The sequence below is a fragment of the Triticum aestivum genome, chromosome 2B, assembly GCF_018294505.1.
Source record: "Triticum aestivum cultivar Chinese Spring chromosome 2B, IWGSC CS RefSeq v2.1, whole genome shotgun sequence".
NCBI lineage: Eukaryota > Viridiplantae > Streptophyta > Magnoliopsida > Poales > Poaceae > Triticum > Triticum aestivum.
In genome coordinates this window covers 14999419-15019755 of record NC_057798.1, presented here as the reverse complement: position 1 = coordinate 15019755, position 20337 = coordinate 14999419, and positions in this window count along the sequence as shown.

The following is a 20337-nucleotide window of genomic DNA, read 5'->3' as shown; positions in this document are numbered from 1 at the left end:
AGATAAAACTATCCAAATTATTGTTTAAAAGCCAATCTAAATAGGGATATAAGACAGCAATACACCCATGCATTCATGCTCACAGATATCCACACAGACAAGCCGTAAAGAAGACAAAAAAAATTGTCCAGAATCTATATAATATAACAAAAGTGCACCCTCGTGTGGAGTAACCAAAAATTATGACACTGTAGGCCGTGGGGCATGAAGTAACCGTAAAATTAACCACCGCGACTATGAGTAGGACATGCACACACTGTAGATCCATTCATTTGGCAGTTAGTGATTCGTTAGATTCCTATCTCCATTTATCTGGACTAGTTTATCGTAATTGAGTAGTTGGGAAAGACATGCATGCATACGGACGCTCACAAAGAGTCTCTCTAAAAAACGAGGCAGCGAAGGCTGTCACGAAAGACAAAAGTACAGGACCTGATCAGTATTGACGGCAAGTCGTCAAAGAGTCGCTTGCATAATTCCAGTTCCTTTGAACATGCAGGGAGCAGGTAGCTCAGGCCACATGGAGTAAATTTTGACCCCGACCGTATGCATATACTACACAATTTCAATAGAATATAGCCTACTAATTAAATTTAGTACGTGCTTGCTTGTTTGTTTCTCCTAGATTCAGCGGAGACGATCGATCGTGCCAACTTGTCAACTTGTGTATGATGACCTGTATAATATAGTTCAATAGCGACCGGTGGAAAAAAAATAGCTACAGTTTTGTGTGCGTCCTTGTAATCCACAATAGTGTTCTATTTTTACAGACAAGCTATGTCCCCAGAAGCAGTTGCTGTTAAAAAATATATCAGTGAGTGCATTTAAATTTCAGATACATATCAGTATATATTATTGTTAGGTAGCGCATCCATTCACATATATAAGATGCTTTGGATACTTCAGTATGGACAACATACGGACTTAAATGGGTGTTAAACACACTAAAACATGTCAATATACATCCGATTCAGAAAAAAGTTAGAACATGTTATATTATTGAACGGAGAGAATAGTTTACGAAAAAGAAGATCCATTCTCGCTTGTGTTATTTATACATAATATTCGTCGATACATACGTAGATGTCAAGTCTTGATGGGAAATTAATTGACCATATTATTACTCGCTGACATAAAATACTTCAGAGCAAGCTTATTACTATTATTTGATGGGACATTAATTTTTGCCTAAAGTAGAATATTTTTTGTTCAAAGACTGATCCTTCAAAAAAAGTATGTTATGTATTTCGGAGCAAGTTTATTACTATTTTGCACCCAAATATGAACGGGGCCAGGGTTCACGGAAATTTCTCATTTGGGCTAGCAAGTAATAGTCGTCCTCAGGGGAGCCCGGTGGAGGTTGACGTACTAAGCACACCAGATAATTCCCACCTATTTTAATTATTCCTTCCCAGATTCTATTTTACTTCAGCTTCACCATTGCTCTTTTTTTTAATGTTTTCGGAATGTAAGTGGCCATCAATACATAATGCATCCAGTCCTTTTTATTAAATGTATTTGTTTCTGAGATAATTTTTTAATTTTTAGGTATCTTTCCTTCTTCCTCCTGTAGATTCTAATCAATTCCCCATAAACTGTAAGACTCATTAATTAGCTATGCAAATTCAAAACAGAGCTCGAGCTCCATGGATCTCAGTTTGAAAAAAAACATTTTAAAGTTTCAAAGAATTCTGAAAACAATAGCGCATCTTCATAAGGATGTATACTACATGTGTAAAGTTTGATGATGATGTACATTAAGGTGAGATCTACACACAAAGAAAAATATGTGATTTCCAAAATAGGGGATAATACACAGACTATTCACTATAAAAAATGCACAATTTTTTAATTTTTTATGTAGCTCACATGTTAATGTATTTCATTGTAATTCTTTGTACCCTTCATATAATACATCCTTATAAACATGTAGAAAATATTACCGAATATTTTGAAGCTTTAAAGTATACATTTTTTGAACTTTTCAAAAAACTTCATGGAGTTCGGGCTTCAAAATGCCTCACTCTAACTAGCTACCATTAGTTACTACTGCAAGCAACATGTAAGCAGGGGAAATAATCCTCGAATAAATGTATTGGTAACCATGCACAAAATCTGAGTCGGAAACAGAGGGAGTATATGAATTCAACTCTAGCAATGACAGTTGTTAGGTTATAGGTAGATTAGAACTTCAATTTGATGTCGAAAGAGTATGACTTCATATCCCTAAACTAAACTTGAAGAGTCGTTAATTAGCTACTGGTAATTACTGCTCTAATCAACATTATAACCAGGGGAAATAATCCTCACATCAATGTCTTTGTCACCATGCACAAAAAAGATACCTGGTAATAGAAATGGAGGAAGTACATAATTCACTCAAGAAATAATGGTGCTTATTGTTATAGGTAGATCTGACTTTTAGTGTGTTGTGAAAATATATTAATATTATATCCTCTAGCAGATATAGTGGCAGGTACATAGCTTTTTATGACACAAGGAACTCACACACCTGCCATTTACCGCCAAACCTAGGGACATTGTTCTCGGCAAAATTACCCACACCACCCTGATTGAACTCATTTTCTTTCAAGGAGAACGAGAATCTTTGAATTTCTTATAAAGGAAATTAAGTATTTATTTTCAGGGTTTGATAAGCGAAAGGATGAAGACTGATTTACATCCTCTGAAAGCACAGGAAGTATGGCTTTTGAGCTTTTTCCCCACCCACCTCTGAGCATCCTGTTGGAATGGCCTTAGGAAAAACTACGTACGATCACAGCCAACTTACCTCTTCTGAGCAAATAAATGTAGTATTTAGTCCAACCAATCATTGGTGAATATATGTTTTTCGTGAAAAGTGGAGTATTTGTGGCCAAGATCTTTCTATTAGTAGGTGCACACATCTAGAAGAAAGCTGAGACACCGAAGGCACGGGAAGGCAAGCAACGTGTAGACAAGAGAAGCACAAGGTAGGACAAAATATATCTGATTCTAGGCAGCTGGCAGCTCAGACCATATGGATTAAATTTTGACGTTGGACGTCTTCATGTACTAGTATAAATAACTAGAAATATGGCCCACGAAATGTAGCACAAACTTGCTGGCTTGTTTGTTTCTCCTAAATTTTGTGGAGATGATCTATCGTGCCAACTTTTGTATATGATTGATCTGTAGAATATAGCTCCATGGTGAGCACTGGGACATATACTTACAGCTTTGTTGCGTGCGTCGTTATACTCCATAGTAGTATTTCTTTTTACAAACTTGGCACCATATCCGACAAAGTAGGCAGTCGACGACACTCGAGATTAAGGGGACATGCATGAATGGATGTTCAGCTAGAAAATACTATTAGGAAAATAATGACCAACTTGCTAGTCCTTATGATTTCACCTGCCGCTCTTGAATATCTAAATGTCTTGCTTTTAGCAGCCAACAAATGCATAGAGGAGGGATGTCATCTCAAAGAAGCAATACGACGTCCTCTACAACCACGTAAGGCCAATGTAAATTCTAAACCTGTCATTTCAGCAAGCCTTGAGCAGCTAGCTAAATTTAAAATAATAACTCAGACGAGCTGCTCGAGACTAGATATGGATTAACCATGAACACCAGTTGTGCGGGCCTACAACAGGAGCAGCACAAATCCTGAAGTTGTTAACTAGGGAAAAAAAATTTGTAACAAAATATTTGAATTCTTTATGTGTCCGGTGATTTAGACTACACATTTTAAACTTGTGTATTTTTAAGGAATTTGTGCTTAAAACTTAAATTTGAAGCATTAAACTTCTTTATCAGAATTAGTTACAATTAAAAAAATTCCTTTAATTTCATGTTTGGCTAATTATTATAGTTATCAGTTGACACATCACTCTAGTTGTGGGCTTGTGTTTTTATGCTTAGATGGTCCGTAGGTATCATCTCATATGGGACAACACAAGTGACACAAGTGTGGCAGGTTCTAAAAGTGGGTTGTCTCTTGAGCGGCTTGTAGTGCCGCCCACCCCATTGAACTTTTTTTTAGTGAAAATGAAAGACTGAGCTTAATACAAGACTGGTCCAACTCTAATCGCCACAACATGGTTGCTGAAGTAAGATGCATCTACATTAAGAGTAACATGCTATTTCAGTGATGTATCATGTGCCAAATACTAATTTTTCATTAGAAAAAAAAACTAAGATTATATATGGGAGAATAAAAATGGCTAGCAATTCTGAGGTGCAATCACTAATGAGTGTTAAAACAACATATACAATAAGTGCGGAAGTAAAAAGACATGCAGAATACAACTTTGAACTATAAAGAGGAAAACAAACTCACACGTTAAATAATACATATTTTGTGCTTAAAAAGTTGCATTTAAAACGTTTTATCACTTTCTTATTGGCATGGATGGTCTACAGAAGTTTGCATCATTCTTCTGTCTTACAATTAGTCGACATCAAAATTGAGTGAAATCCATTATAGATGAGCGATTTGTAAAACGGTGATAAGTTGCACTATATTTTTAAAACCTTATTCCACTTTGGAACAGATTTAGTGACTAGGGGATGGCCGGGCTGACTTGTGGGGTTATCCGGCTGTCAAAATTATAGTGATACGATCTGGTTGATCCTTGGTGTTGGACCTTAGAACCCGTAGGAAAATGTTAGATTAAAGCCCCGCTTGGATTGCCTTTCAAATTTTAAATCATAAATGATTACCCATTTATATTATTGTACCTGTAAAATACAACTGAATATATTTTCTGCTGTGATCGAGGAGACAATGCCCATCACGTCCAACACTTGTGTTGCACTATCGCAGATTGAACTCAAGACTACATCTTATTGGGCGCGACCCAAAGCATTGCCCCTGCAGCACATGGCCGCAAGTGAGCACTAGTAACCCAACACGTTGGCACCCAATATTATAATTATATACCGACGTCTCCCCTCCCCCGTGCGGCGGCGCCGCCCCGCACCGGAGAGCCCCCGCCCTCCTCCTACAGCCTCGCCCCTCCACCGCTTCCCTCCGCCTCCGTCACCCGGGGCGTCACAGGGCAAAGCCCTTGTGGCGTGGCGGCGGCGGCGGTTTCTCCTCGGATCTCGATCTGGTTGGGAGGCGGCGCTCCTCTCCGGCCAGATCGGCGGCGGTGGCGCAGATCGGCGACGACATGGAAGTGGTGCGGCGGCGGGGGCGGGGGGGGGGGGGACGGCACGAGCAACGGCTGATCTGGCCTTGACTCATGTCGGGCTAATTCGTTGTGCTACCGATCTCAATCGCCGTCGGCAGGCACTGCTCGTAGACTTGATCTACAACACGAGGATGTCTGGGGCACCGGCCCAAGGCTTGGTGGTGGTGGACTTCTTCTTCGTCGGAGTTGGTCGGCCGGCTGGTTGTGCTCGCATGGTCATGCAGTGACCGGTGGCTTGGCCGGTCGGTGGCGGCGGAACTTGGCCGGTGGGGGCGGCAAAGTTCTGTCTGAATCCCGGGGCAGCGGCCTTGTAGGGTGGAGGCCGGTGAAGCTCGGGCTTCCCGCGGCGGCATGGCGTGGTGTAGTCCCGGTCCAAGGCAGATCTCTGACGGCGATCTGCTATGGATTGGTTCGGATCAGAGACAGCGACGAGCGCACGGGATCCTTCTCGGAGGCTCTCGCGGCTTGGCGAGGCGGGGTGGAAGCCCTCCTCCTAGGCTCCAGTGATGGCACACTCAGGCAGTGGTCGGTGCACCAGGGGTCCAGTGATGGCACACTCAGGCAGTGGTCGGTGCACCAGGGGTCCCATGGTGGCACTGTTGCTGCGGTTGGTCGCGGATCTAGGCGGTTGGATCTGGGCTTTGAAGGCGGTCGAGACGGTGCATAGGTTGTTGGTGGATTTCTTGGGACGGATCCGGGACGGTGATGACGATGTCATTATCATCGTTTCCTTCATGAAGGCATCATCGAGGTGAAGCTCCCAACTCCACTCAGTACCTCCGGGGGAAACCCTAGATCAGCTGATCGGATGTTGGCGGCAATCATGTGTCGTAACCCCCTTGGGGGCGGCATTCTTGGAGGTGCACTCGGCTTCGCGGGACCAGCGGACGGCTTCTTTGGTGGAGCGGTGCTTCATCCATACATTGATGGCGACGGATCTAGATGGCGTGGCGCAGTGCAGATTCGGAGTTCGATGTGGGAGGATGGACTCGCGCAGGAGGACGACGCTGTCTGGCGTCGTGGTGGCGTCGATGGCTCAGAGACCTGGCACGATAGATGCAACAGTACAACTCTGAAGATGGACTCGTGACAGGTGGCTGCAGTGGCCCATACCCGGCAGGCGTCCTGGTTGAGGAGTGCGCCGGACTGGTAGGTGCCCCATACCAGGCAGGCGCCCTGGTTGGGACCTCAGGTCTTAGATGTTTAGGTTTAGCTGCGATGTCTGTTTGGTATTAGGCCCAGATTATCAGCGCCCCTTCATCAACTGGATAGGTGTAGCGACAGTTGTTGCTTAGATGGTGGCTTCAGTCTTACTGTTGTATGACTTTGTTAGGTCTTGTAAGAATAATTAATAAAGTGGCCGCATGCATCGCCCAGATGCAGAGGCCGGGGGTCATCCTCCTTTTCTAAAAGAAAAAAGCACATGGCCGCAGAAAAGTCCCTTAGTGGTCGTTGGACTACAGATTGTTCGCCTCAGCACGACAAAGTTGGACGGGAGCTCCAAATGTTCCACCATCCGAGGGGCCGGTGGCCGCCACACTACGCCAACAAGTCCATGGTGTAGAGGAGGACAATCGACTCAAGCTTCCGCCGTCTTGCTCATCCCGTAGACTCGGTCGCCTTCGCTATGTTTGGTTTGTGTCCTCGCTCGACTTATAAAATTTACCAGGCGAAAGCCGGTGGAGGGGGAAAATAATCCGACAATCCAATTGTCTCGGTTCGGGGAAAACAATAGGCTCCATATTATACAGAGGTATTGCATATAAAAATATCAATCCAAGTGTGCCCTAAAGGTTTTGCACCTCCTAGTAGAGTAAAGGGGTAACCTTTAGATTCTTAAGGTTCAACCCTACCACCTCATGTTGGCGCTGGGAGCAGTAACCCAATACAACAACTTGTGCTTGTTCTACACATCTTGTTGTAATAAAAGGGTAGTGCAACAACTATAGTCATGAAGTAGATTAACAAGCAACAAATTATAGTAAACTGTTTTTATGGCCTATTCAATTGACGCGATTCTCAAAACACAAGGATAGGTAAACAATATACAGGGTTAGAGCAACATGTCCTCCAAAATCCAATACAATTTCTCGGGCAAGTCTATTTCTCGCCTTATACGAGATAGAAGCCAGTGTCGCCTACAGAGAGCCCGTAGTGGGTCATGCTAACATCACACCGATATCACTATAGAAGCAGTTAAGTGTGATTGTACTTTGATTAAGTAATAAAAATTTTATTTCTGCAAAATGAAACATCACACTGATATCATGAGTGTTTTTTCTTCACTTTTGCTTATTTATTTTAAAAAATACTAAATACATATCTTATCGAAAAATAAATTAGTAATTCTTTAAAAAGTTTTCATTGCTCATTTAAAAAATGTAAACACAGTGTAAAAATTATGTTCACTCAACTTATAGAAAATATCTTTACCAGTCAAAAAAAGTATCTGAGATTTCAGGAAACTCTCCCATTTGAAAAAAAAACAATGTACGGGACAAATTAAAAATTATACAATATAAAACAGTTCGTGTACTAAAACAAGATTTTGAAAATTAAAAAAAATCCATGCATTTGAAAAAAAATTAAGACATTGAAAAATATTTATTCCGTTTAAAATAATGTTTGGATAATTTGATGAAAAAAATATATTATAAAAAACATTTCAACATGTATTTGAAAATTTCTACCGCCTATTTCAGAAAATGGTCAAAACAAGTAATTTAAAAAATGTAATCATATATTTCAATAAATGATTTAGTTGTATGAAAAAGGTACAATGTGTATAAAAGAAGTAGAAATCAAAACATATATTGAAACAAATGTTAAACATGTATAAAATTTATTCCAGACATATACGAAAAATAGACAATGTGTATGGAAAACTAGACATGAATAGAAAAAAAATACCTGAAGAAAACATGTGAAATCCAAAATAGAAACGAATAGAACCAAAGAAAATAATAATAGGATAAATGAAATTTCACAAATAAACCTGAAAAAACGATGGAAAGCAATGAACAAGGTAAAATAAAAACTCGCGCACAACTACATGATTGGGCTTGTCCAAATATCGCCATGCTGTAGGAGAGCTTTTTCTTATTTCCGAGTCACGTTATAGACGAGATGTGTAAAGGAATCTCAACATGCGACAATAAGCTCCCACGTAATTTGTCTGAAGCAAAGGTGGGTTTATTAAATTTAAAACTTTTATCTTTTTTCAGCCTCAGTGTGTTTAAGCCACTGAGGTCGATATGGGCTAATGATGGCTACCCGTTTGACGTGCGCAGAGCAGGAAAAAGGCTGGTAGATTGGTCCTTGTTGGGCCACAGAGGCCCACAGTATGGTCGCCATTTTCTCCAAAAGAAAAGAAGCGAACTATTCCTGGAAAAAAGTAAAAAGCAAACAGGCCGCCGCTGCGGCGGCGCTGCCGCACCCACCGGCGGCGTGGTCCGTACCTTTCCCTGAGGTCGCCCACTTCCCAAATCTTCGGCGTTATTCCTTATACCTGTCAAGGCAGTGCCCTCGCCGGCGACCCTCAATGATATGCGCTCTACTCATCCTCTTGTAAACATTTTGTAGAGCATAGGCTTTGGGACACCCCCTTATGTAGCAACTCATTTTTACATCGCGATTCGTGCGAGTACATTTGTCTTTTTTGTTTCTCCCGTATAAAACTACATATGAACTTCAAACTTGGCAGCTCAACAAAACATTCTTACTAGAACGTGAAAAAAAACTTTCGGAATTTTTCATGCAATATAAATACTAAAAAGTGCATTTTTTAATACTAAAAATCTAATTTCGTATATTTATGTTTGACAAAAAAATCTGAAAGTTTTTTCTCACATTCCAGTTAGAATGTGTTGGTGTCTTGCATAGTTTGAAGTTCATATGTTGTTTTATTTTGAAAAAACAAAAAAAATAAAATCTGATGTACAAAGTTACACTAGTAGAAAAAGGGTCAAACGTGAAGCACATTAGTGCCGGTTTGTATTAGAGCCGGCACAAATGTATACATTAGTGCCGGTTCCAACGGCTAGCCTTTAGCACTGGTTCGTGGCTAACCTTTAGCACCGGTTCGTGCCACGAACCGGTACTAATGAGGGTGGTGGCAGGATGTTGTCAGTGTGGGCCCCCTCCAGCACCTTTAGTACCGGTTCGTGCCACGAACCGGTACTATAGGTTCTCCTGCATATAAACCCTTCGTCCAGCTCGCTCTGTTCTTCCCCCTTTCCCCTCTCCTCTCCTCTCTGTTCTTCCTCTTCTCCCCTCGAGCTCATCACACATTTTGCCCAAAATTTGTCAAGATTTGAAGGCCCCCATCCATTCAAGTGATCACAAAGGTTAGCAACTTTGTCCTTTCATCTCTCATTGCTAGATTAGCTCTTGCATTGGTTTATATAGTTATTAATTTGTGAGTTTAGTAATTTGGGAGGAAATATATATATGTGCTAGTATTTGATTTATATGCAATTTGAGGTCAAAATAACACTTAGTTTGCATATGTAGGTGTGGTTTACTTAGTGCCTTCTAAATCTCTGTCGTAACCACCGTCGATCGCCCGCACCGTCCCGTCGCCGGCACCACCTTGTGGTGAGCCTCTTGTTCATGAAATTTTATATAAAAAATTGATGTTTGTGTGATTTGGATATATAGTTACTCGTATAATAATTATCTTACCCGTACGTTGTTTGTTATACATAGTGCCATGGTTTTGATATCCGTCCCCGTCGGCCCTCGTCCTTGTTATGATTCGGATGTGGTATATTCTCTTTTAAAACTATTTGTTGCATTTCGTGTTTATGACAAATTATGCCCATCAAGTTGACATAGATATTTTTATCTAGGAGGTATGTGAACCGGAAATTCCAACCGACCCTATTGTCGAGAGGTTAAATTTAGTTGAAAGAGAAAACGAGTACTTGAAAGAAAAATTGAAAAGAATTGAGGGGGAGAAGATGGAATTGGAGTGGCATGTTGCCGATGTCGTCGATGATCAGAAGATCAAGATGGAGAAAATGCGCTTGAAGATTAGAAAGATTAGAAAATATGCCATCGATAGTGAGGCTTGGTATCATTATGCGGTTGGATCAATTGTTACCTTAGTTGCGATCTTGATCGCATTTGTTGTTGCATTTAAATGCTTTAGCTAGAGAGTTATTTGTTTGTTGCATTTAAGTGTTGTATGAACTTTATGGATGAACTTGTATTAATTTGGTCTATTCGGTGTTGTGTAATGAAGATGAGCCGGCAATGGATGTACGATGACCGATGCTCTCCCCAGTTCGTTGAGGGCGTGCATACTTTTCTGCTTGCGGCTGAGGCAAACCAGCGGGTGGATGGTTTTATGCCTTCTCCATGTGCTGGTTGTAAGAATGGTCGCAATTACTCTACGTCAAGAACCATTCACGTCCACCTGTTTGAGTCCGGTTTCATGCCCCACTATAATGTTTGGACCAAGCACGAAGAAAGAGGGGTTATGATGGAAGACAATGAAGAAGAAGAGAAAGACGACAGCTATCCTGGCCATGGGTTCCCTGAATACGATGATACAACAATGGGGGAAGAAGCTAAGCCGGTAATGCGGGAAGAAGCTGGGCCGGCAATGCGGGAAGAAGCTGAAGAAGAGGCATCAGATGAGCCCGTTGATGATCTAGGTCGGGCCATTGCCGATGCAAAGAGAAACTGCGCAAGTGATTTGGAGAAGAAGAAGTTGCAGCGCATGTTAGAGGATCACAAAAAATTGTTGTACCCGAATTGCGTAGGTGACAAGAAAAAGCTGGGCACCACACTAGAATTGCTGCAATGGAAGGCAGAGAATGGTGTATCTGACAAGGGATTTGGAAAGTTGCTGGTAATGATAAAGGATATGCTTCCAAAGGACAACGAATTGCCCGAGAGTATGTACGAAGCAAAGAAGGCTGTCTGCCCTCTAGGGTTAGAGGTGCAGAAGATACATGCATGCCCTAATGATTGCATCCTCTACCGCGATGAGTACAAGGATTTAAACGCTTGCCCGGTATGTGGTGCATTGCGCTATAAGATCAGCCGCGATGAGCATGGTGATGTCGAGGGCGAGCGCCCCAGGAAGAAGATTCCTGCCAAGGTGATGTGGTATTCTCCTATAATACCACGGTTGAAACGTTTGTTCCAAAACAAAGAGCATGCCAAGGCGATGCGATGGCACAGAGAAGACCGTAAGAAAGACGGAAAGTTGAGAGTACCAGCTGATGGGTCACAGTGGAGAAAAATCGAAAGAAAGTACGGGAAGGAGTTTGCAGATGACGCAAGGAGCGTATGGTTTGGTCTAAGCGCAGATGGCATTAATCCTTTTGGGGAGCAGAGCAGCAACCATAGCACCTGGCCTGTGACTCTATGTTTGTATAACCTTCCTCCTTGGTTGTGCATGAAGCGGAAGTTCATTATGATGCCAGTGCTCATCCAAGGCCCTAAGCAACCCGGCAACGACATTGATGTGTACCTAAGGCCATTAGTTGAAGAAATCTTACAACTGTGGAATGGAACAGGTGTACGTGCGTGGGATGAGCACATGGGGGAAGAATTTGACCTAAAGGCGTTGCTGTTCGTGACCATCAATGATTGGCCTGCTCTCAGTAACCTTTCAGGACAGACAAACAAGGGATATCGCAGATGCACGCACTGTTTGGATGATACCGACAGTATATATTTGAATAGTTGTATGAAGAATGTGTACCTGGGACATCGTCGATTTCTTCCGAGCGGGCATCCCGTAAGAAAGAAAGGCAAGCATTTCAAAGGTGAGGCGGATCACCGGACGAAGCCTCGCCACCGTACTGGTGCTGATGTATATGATATGGTCAAGGATTTGAAGGTGATATTTGGAAAGGGTCCTGGCGGACAACCTGTTCCAAAGGACGCTGACGGATGCGCACCCATGTGGAAGAAGAAATCTATATTTTGGGACCTGCCATATTGGAAAGACCTAGAGGTCCGCTACGCAATCGACGTGATGCACGTGAGGAAGAATCTTTGTGTGACCCTGCTTGGCTTCTTGGGCGTGTATGGGAAGACAAAAGATACACCTGAGGCACGGGAGGACCAGCAACGTATGCACGGAGAAGACGGCATATATCAGGGTCATGCAAGCTACGCTCTTACCAAAGAAGAGAAGGAAATCTTCTTTGAATGCCTGCTCAGTATTAAGGTACCGTCTGGCTTCTCGTCGAATATAAAGGGAATAATAAAGATGGCAGAGAAAAAGTTCCAGAACCTAAAGTCTCATGACTGCCACGTGATTATGACGCAACTGCTTCCGGTTACATTGAGGGGGCTTCTACCGGAAAACGTTCGATTAGCCATTGTGAAGCTATGTGCATTTCTCAATGCAATCTCTCAGAAGGTAATCGCTCCAGAAATCATACCAAGGTTACAGAATGATTTGGTGCAATGTCTTGTCAGTTTCGAGTTGGTGTTCCCACCATCCTTCTTCAACATCATGACACACGTCCTAGTTCACCTATGCGAAGAGATTAATGTTTTAGGTCCTGTATTTCTACACAATATGTTCCCCTTTGAGAGATTCATGGGAGTCTTAAAGAAATATGTTCATAACCGTGCTAGGCCAGAAGGAAGCATCTCCAAGGGCCATCAAAATGAGGAGGTCATTGAGTTTTGTATTGACTTTATTCCTGACCTTAAGCCGATTGGTGTTCTGAATCGCGGCATAAGGGCAGACTGGATGGAAAAGGCACGCTAGGAGGAGAACAAATAATATGTATGGACGGACATTCTCTCACTGAAGCACACTACACAGTTCTACAGAATTCCGCCTTGGTGGCTCCGTATATGGATGAACACAAGAATTTGCTATGCTCCAAACACCCGGAGCGGTCTGATGACTGGATTACACGTGAACAAACCAGGAGTTTCGCCAGCTGGTTGCAGACACGTACCATGCATGACACCTCTATTGAAGATGACCTGTACTTGTTGTCCCAGTTACCATCTTCGAATATAATGAGTTTCAAAGAGTACGAGATAAATGGTAATACATTTTACAAGATCGCCCAAGATAAGAAGAGCACCAACCAAAACAGTGGTGTCCGCTTTGATGCAGAAACCAAGACGGGAAAGGAAACATATTATGGTTATATACAGGACATATGGGAACTACTATCGACGTGGTTTAAAGGTCCCTTTGTTTCGGTGCAAATGGGTCAATATGACACGAGGCGGGGTAACGGAAGACCCGTAGTACGGAATGACAACACTGGATCTCAACAATCTTGCGTATGCAGACGAACCATTCGTCCTAGCCAATGATGTGGCACAGGTTTTCTATGTGAAGGACATGTCTACCAAGCCAAGAAAAAGAAAAGATAAGGAAGCGAATGCATCGTACGATGAGCCAAAGCGGCACATAGTTCTTTCTGGGAAGAGAAACATCGTGGGAGTGGATGACAAGACAGATAAGTCAGAAGATTATGAAAAGTTTGATGAAATTTCTCCATTCACAGTGAATATTGACCCGAGCATCCCGTTAAATAATGAAGATTTTCCATGGTTACGGCGCAAAGGGACACACGCGAAGAAAAAGTTTCACACCCAAAGATCTGGGATGTGACCGGCTTCACTATCATCACTTTCTTCTGTGTTTCACACCCAGAAGGGAATCTCTGTAATAGTTAGGGTAGTTATGTGTTTTGGCATTTGAAACGCGAAGAAATTTTATGTGCAAACAAATTCTTTCATGCCTTTACTGATTTTTAAAGTTAAATTATTCACAAACTAGTGATTCACACTAATTTCAAATAATTCAAAATTTAAACTATTCAAATTTAAAAACTACGGGCACTAACAGAAAGTTTGTAATTTTTTGTACCTAAAGCAAAAATATTCACAAAGAAACTCTAAATACACAAAAAAAAACAACACAAAAATAAATAACGCAAAAAAAAAGCCCGCCTACTAGGCCGTAGCGGCCTGCATACGACTAGAAACCGAACCTGTTGTTGGGCCAGGATGAAGGCCCGCAAAGGCCAAGTGGGCCAACAGGGCAGCAAAGAACACGTAGGCCCAGTAGGCCTACTTTGGAGAGGAGCTCGAGAGAGCGACCGTACGGGGGTTTATAAACCAGTGCGATCGTCCCTCGGCTAGCGAGGTGGGACTAAACTTGCCGCACCGCACCTGCCCCAGCGCACCCCCTTTAGTACCGGGTGGTGGCACAAACCGGTACTAAAGGGGGGGCCTTTAGTACCGGTTGGAGCCACCACCCGCTACTAAAGGGGGTGCGCTTCCCGCCGCTTGGCCTTGCCAAAACAGACCTTTAGTACCGGTTGGTGGCTCCAACCGGTACTAAAGGTGCCATCTATATATACAACACTTCGAAAAATTTCATTCTCCCTCTGTTTCTTCCTCTGTTTCCCCATTGAACCGCCCGCCCCGATCGATCGACGCCGTCACCGACCCCGTCGCCGTCGCCGCCCCCGTCCCCGTCGCCGTCGCCGCCCCCGTCCCCGTCGCCTCCCCGTCCCCGTCCCCGTCGCCGCCCTCGTCTCCGTCGCCGCCCCGGGCCCTTCCCCGTCGCGCCGTCCCTGCGTCGCCACCCCCGCGCGTCACGCCCCGGCCCATCGCTGCCCCCGGCCGTCGCCTCGCCGTCGCGGTCGTCCCGCTGTGAGCTCTCCCCCTCTAACCCCTCTCCCTCGCCCCCGGCGGCCACCCTGGGCGCCGCCCCTCCCCGAGCCCATACACACACACACAAGCATGATGAACACACACACATACACGTATATATTTAATTAGTTTAGATTTTGTATGTTTAATTAGTTTAGATTTTTTAGATTATTGTTTTTTCACTAGTATATATGTATGAATGCATGTTAGATGGATATAATTAGTGTTTAATTAGTATGGAATTTTTTTATATAATGTTGTTTTTCTGTTTTTTAATGGATGTATAGAAATTGTTTTTTATGTTTTTAGTGTTAGATGCTTAATTAGTATGAAATAGTATATAGATTTTTGAAATAGTAGAAATGTTATAAATTTTAGTTATCAAAATCCAATCATTAAAAAAATATTATTTTTTGCGGGCATATAGCTAGTATTTGTTATCGACGATGCCCGGCCCGCATCCTCGTCGTCGACCCGTCCGCGACGATGTCCAGCCGGCCCATGTCCGGGACTGGGCTCCGCCGGGCTGGCACTGGGAGGTACTGCCTGGAGGGGCGCGCCGCTTGATGAGGAACCCGGCCCCGGGTCCCGTCGTCGACCCTGATCTCGTTCGGTGTGGAGGGACCCGGCCCCGCCGGAGGAGGTACGTCGCCGTGTCAGGGAGGAGGACGAGCACGTCCATCGCTACATGGTTGCGTTAGAGGGCAGCAGGTTCTCCAATACCTGGCAGTATCTTCAGGGATCTCACATCAGCTATGATCCTGTGAGGGTTCCTTCTCTTTGGGTGTCCACCGCCTGCGACGCAGGAACCACGAGTGTCCTAGATTCTTCTGTAGTATTCGATCTTTAATTAGCTAGCCAATGATGTACTATTCAATATTATATATTATTCGAGACGATGTATTCGAGATTGTATCTATTATTCTAGACAAAGTATTCGAGATTATATCTATTATTCGAGACGATGTAATTTGAATACTAAATTGTTTTATATTTTTCTTTTGAATTAGTTAAATAAAAGCTATGGCAGACAATACCGACAGAGAGGGAGAACAGACCATGTTTGATATGATACGCGGGCCAGATGATAATCGGAATGAAGAAGATTATGACGGCTCTGAATTTCTAAACAACACCGGAGAGGGTGATATGATATTCGATCGCGACGACCGAATTGATGAAGTCATGAACTACGATTATGATGATGACGAAGAACATGTTGATCCTGAAACAACAAAGACCGGCGAGGTATATATATTTATATAAGCAGGCTTCTGGTGATCATCACATGTTTTAAATGACCTGAAGATATATTAACGAATCGATCTTTGTTCTTTCAGCCATCCGGGTCGAGCAAATCTTCAGGCAAAAGGACGAAACGAGGACCGAACAAAAAGTTGAAGGAGGGCGTAAAGTACAATATCGAGGCAGTCAGACCTAATGGCGAACCATTAGCTCCTAACAAGATTGCGGACAAGTTCATTTGTCAGTGCGGAGTTCTTCTGAAGGACCAACTCCCGATCTCCCTTCAAGAATGGAGAGAGCCAGCAAAAGACAAAGGACAAAAAGGCAAAGAGGACGCTGCTCCACGTCCAGATGTTACTTTTGTCGACAAGAATCAAAAAGATCTGCTTTGGGATACTCTCATGGAACATTTCACCCTACCAGATCATTTCACAGAAGCAGATGTGCAGAAAGTCAAGGACGCTGCTCTTAGGAAGATGGCGGTTGCATTCAAGAACCACAAGAATCGTGAATGGGACAAGTACGTCAAGGGAGGAAGGAAGACTCCAGTATTCGAGGGAACACTAGAGAACCAACGTGCTCATTAGGACGATTTCGTGAAATTCAAGGATTCAGAATTAGCTAAGGAACGGTCGAGAATAAACAAGAAGAATGCCGAAAAAAGGATAAGTTCCATAAGCTGGGGCCAGGTGGCTATGCGGTGGCAATGCCTAAGTGGGATAAGTCTGAGAAAGAGATGGAGGATGCAGGTGTCACTCCCATTACTAAGAGCTGGCCCCCTAGGTGCAGGACTTGGTTCTATGCGCATGGGAGGGAGTTGGACCCGAAGACAGGCAAAGTTTCGACGAAGGCATGTCTGAACGGAGCCGACGATGCGATACTTGTTGCAATAGAAGAGGCACGATCGGGGGTGTTCCAGTCCAACAGAGAGAACGACGAGCTTACACGTGCCCTGGGAAATCCTGAACACCCAGGAAGAACACGAGGCAAGGGCGCTATTCCGTGGTATGAGGGGTTTTCAGACTGGAACAACGACTACAGAACCCGAGCGAGAAAGAAGATTGCGGAGGAGAAGAAGAGGAAGATGGAGGAGGAGCAGAGGAAGCGGGAATATGAACGCCTTCAATGCCTAGAAGCAAGTCAAGCGGAATTGGCAGTCAAATTCCAGCGGCAGCAGGAGCAGATCGACTCACTTAGCCAGCAAAGGGGGTCTCAACAGCTGCAGTAGCTAGCGGATGTTCCAGCATTGGATAGCACCGCCCCATCCATGCAGAGAAGCAGCGTGGGTTCCGCCCCGGATGACGCAATGCTGGGTAGATACCCCGTGGATGACATCACGGAGAACACTAGCTGCGAGCTACACGTCAAAATGAAGAACATATCCATGAAGGTGGCGGACGGAGAAGCTTTTCCAGTTACCCCCAAAGCAACCTACCATTGCATCCCGATTCCAGAGGGCTATGCTCGTGTCATGGTTGACGAGGTGGTGCAGCCATATTCGGGGCTAGAGCTTGACATTCCTGGAGGTGAGGACGAGCGCTTTCTCGGAGACGCCAACCATCATATCATCCTATGGAAAAAGAATTGCATCATCTTTCGAAGGCCACCGACACCGCGTCATCTGACTCCTCGTCGAAGTCCGCCACCGAGTCAGCAGTCTCCCACTCCTGCAAGTCCACCAAATCCGGCAAAGTGTCAGGCCACTCCTCCTCCAAGTCCGGCAAAGTGTCAGGCCACTCCTCCTCCTCCAAGTCCGCCACAGCGTCAGACGTCCACTCCTCCTCCAAGTCCGGCACAACCTCAGGCCACTCCTCCTCCAAGTCCGGCACATCTTCAGGCGGCCACTCCTCCTCGTCCAACTTAGCCCCGTCAGCCGGCGTCTCCGCCGCCTCAGCAATCGCAGAAGAGACACCCCGCAGTTATGGTGCGTAGCGGTACGAGTCGAGGTAGTACAGGAAGTACAGGCGAAGGCAAGCGATATAAATATGGTCCAAGCCTCAAGCCTCTTCCCAGAGGTCTTATGACAGGTCCGAGGAGGAAATCACAGCCATATCGAAGGCCGAGGTGGAAGCCCATTTTGCACCGAAACCGCCACCGCCGCCAAGGGAGAAAGTGCCTGAGGAAACGATTGACCACTTCATTCGTATGGCTCAACCACCAGCTCCCAAGCCTGTTGACACAGACTATGAGCGCCACATCAGGAAGTTAAATCGAGCACGTCTACAAAGGGAGGCGAGCACGTCTACATCGGGATCGAGCAAACAAGAAGCAGCTGCCAAAAAATGCGGGAAAACCATTCCCCAGCTGGGAGAACAGGCGGCGCAATCGATCCCCTCGCTTGTTGTGCCAACAACAGGTGACAGTACACGCGCCCAATATTATTATGGGCAAACAGTGCACGTTCCCGAGGTGGGCAATGTGGTAATAACGGAGGAGCATATAATGCAGGCTGAAGTTCTCAACATCACTGTTGGACAACTCCTCGAGATCGAGCCCATGCCTTTGCTTAAAGAGTATGAAATAAAACGGAAATATGTCCGGGGCCAACCTTTGGTCGCGCCAGACAAGGTCAAGAACCTCCCAACGAGAATGTATGAATTGCATCAATGGTACATGAACATTACCAAGATTTCCAATCGATTGTCCCTCGTGGTGAATGTCAAGGAGGAGCATTACTTCCATGAGAAAGCTCTGTCCGTTGAGTATTCTGAACTGTTTCAGTTATACAATCAAGACGCACTCGACAAATCTATCGTCAGTTGCTATTGTCTGTAAGTGATTTCTTTCTGTAATTTAAGTCTCAAGCTAGCTGTAGTGATCCTTTTGATCAATCATTACTTGTAATTATCCTCACTATATTTTTTTCTGTGGTATATTATGCAGGATGAAGATGTATGAAATGAGAAAAGGTGGACACTTTGGCATTGGGTTCATTGACCCAAACACCGTTAATGAATACACATGGCTATTAAATCCACATCATCAAAAGGCCGTAGAGGACAACATGCTAAAGTTCTTGAAGCGCCTCAAATACAATGAAGATATACTACTTCCTTACAACTTCCAGTGAGTCACACTGTATTGTACTACAAATTCTCTGTTTTTGTCTACTAGCTAGCTACATGTTTTTGCTTACATATGCCCGCTTAATTAAGACATGCAAACGTGTGTGCATGTAGATTTCACTGGGTCTTGTGTATCATTAAAGTTTACGCCGGAACAGTTGAAATACTGGACTCACTACTCAAAGAAAAAACTGACTATAACATCTTGTTTGGGATAGTCAATAGGTAATTTCAATCATTATTAACTATATATCTCGGCCTATTTAGTTCGTCATTTCATGATATGAACTATTTAATAACCCCTTTATTCATTTTCTTTGTCGGCGGGCAGGGCTTGGGCAAGGTTCATCAGCGTCACGGAAGGCGAATGGAAAAAAAAGCTTAAATGGTTTCGACCCAAGGTAAATAATTTAGTACTAGCTAGCTAGCTAGCTGCCATCTCTTTAATTATCATGCTTGATTAATTATTATCTGATCAAATTCCATTCTCATAAAGGCCCTGAAGCAGGCGCAGGGGACTGATCTGTGTGCATTCTGCGTTTGCGAGAACATTCGCATGATGGCGTCCGAAAGGAGCAGATCTCAAAGACAGGAATGGGTACGCTTGTCAGAACACTATTCACAATTTTTACACCATTATCGATATCTAGTCACACAACTAATACACATGTATATTGATCTCCTTCTTAACAGTTCAAAGAGGTGCGGGAGAAGCTCCTAGAAACGGAGCGCGTAGAAACACTTCAAGAGGAAATAGCGGGATTTTTGCTCGACCAGGTCATAAATCCGAAGGGAGAATACTATTACCCGCTACCGCCCCCATGAAAACCACTTCCAATTGTCATCGTGCTCCGAAGGCACCAATTAGGCTAATGCCACTGGCTCCGAAGGCAACATGCATATGTAGGAGAAATTGTATATAGCTATACATGTGTGTATGTGTGAATTAATTAATATGATGGTTTGTGAGACATTGATGATATATATATATATATGCATGATTGGTTCTATTAGAAATTCTATATATATATATATATATATATATATATATATATTATATATATATATATATATATATATATTATATATATATATATATATATATATATATATATATATATATGCATAACGTGTACAATGTGTAGTATCGTAAAATACCAGCAAACGAAAAAGAATTAAATTGATAACAC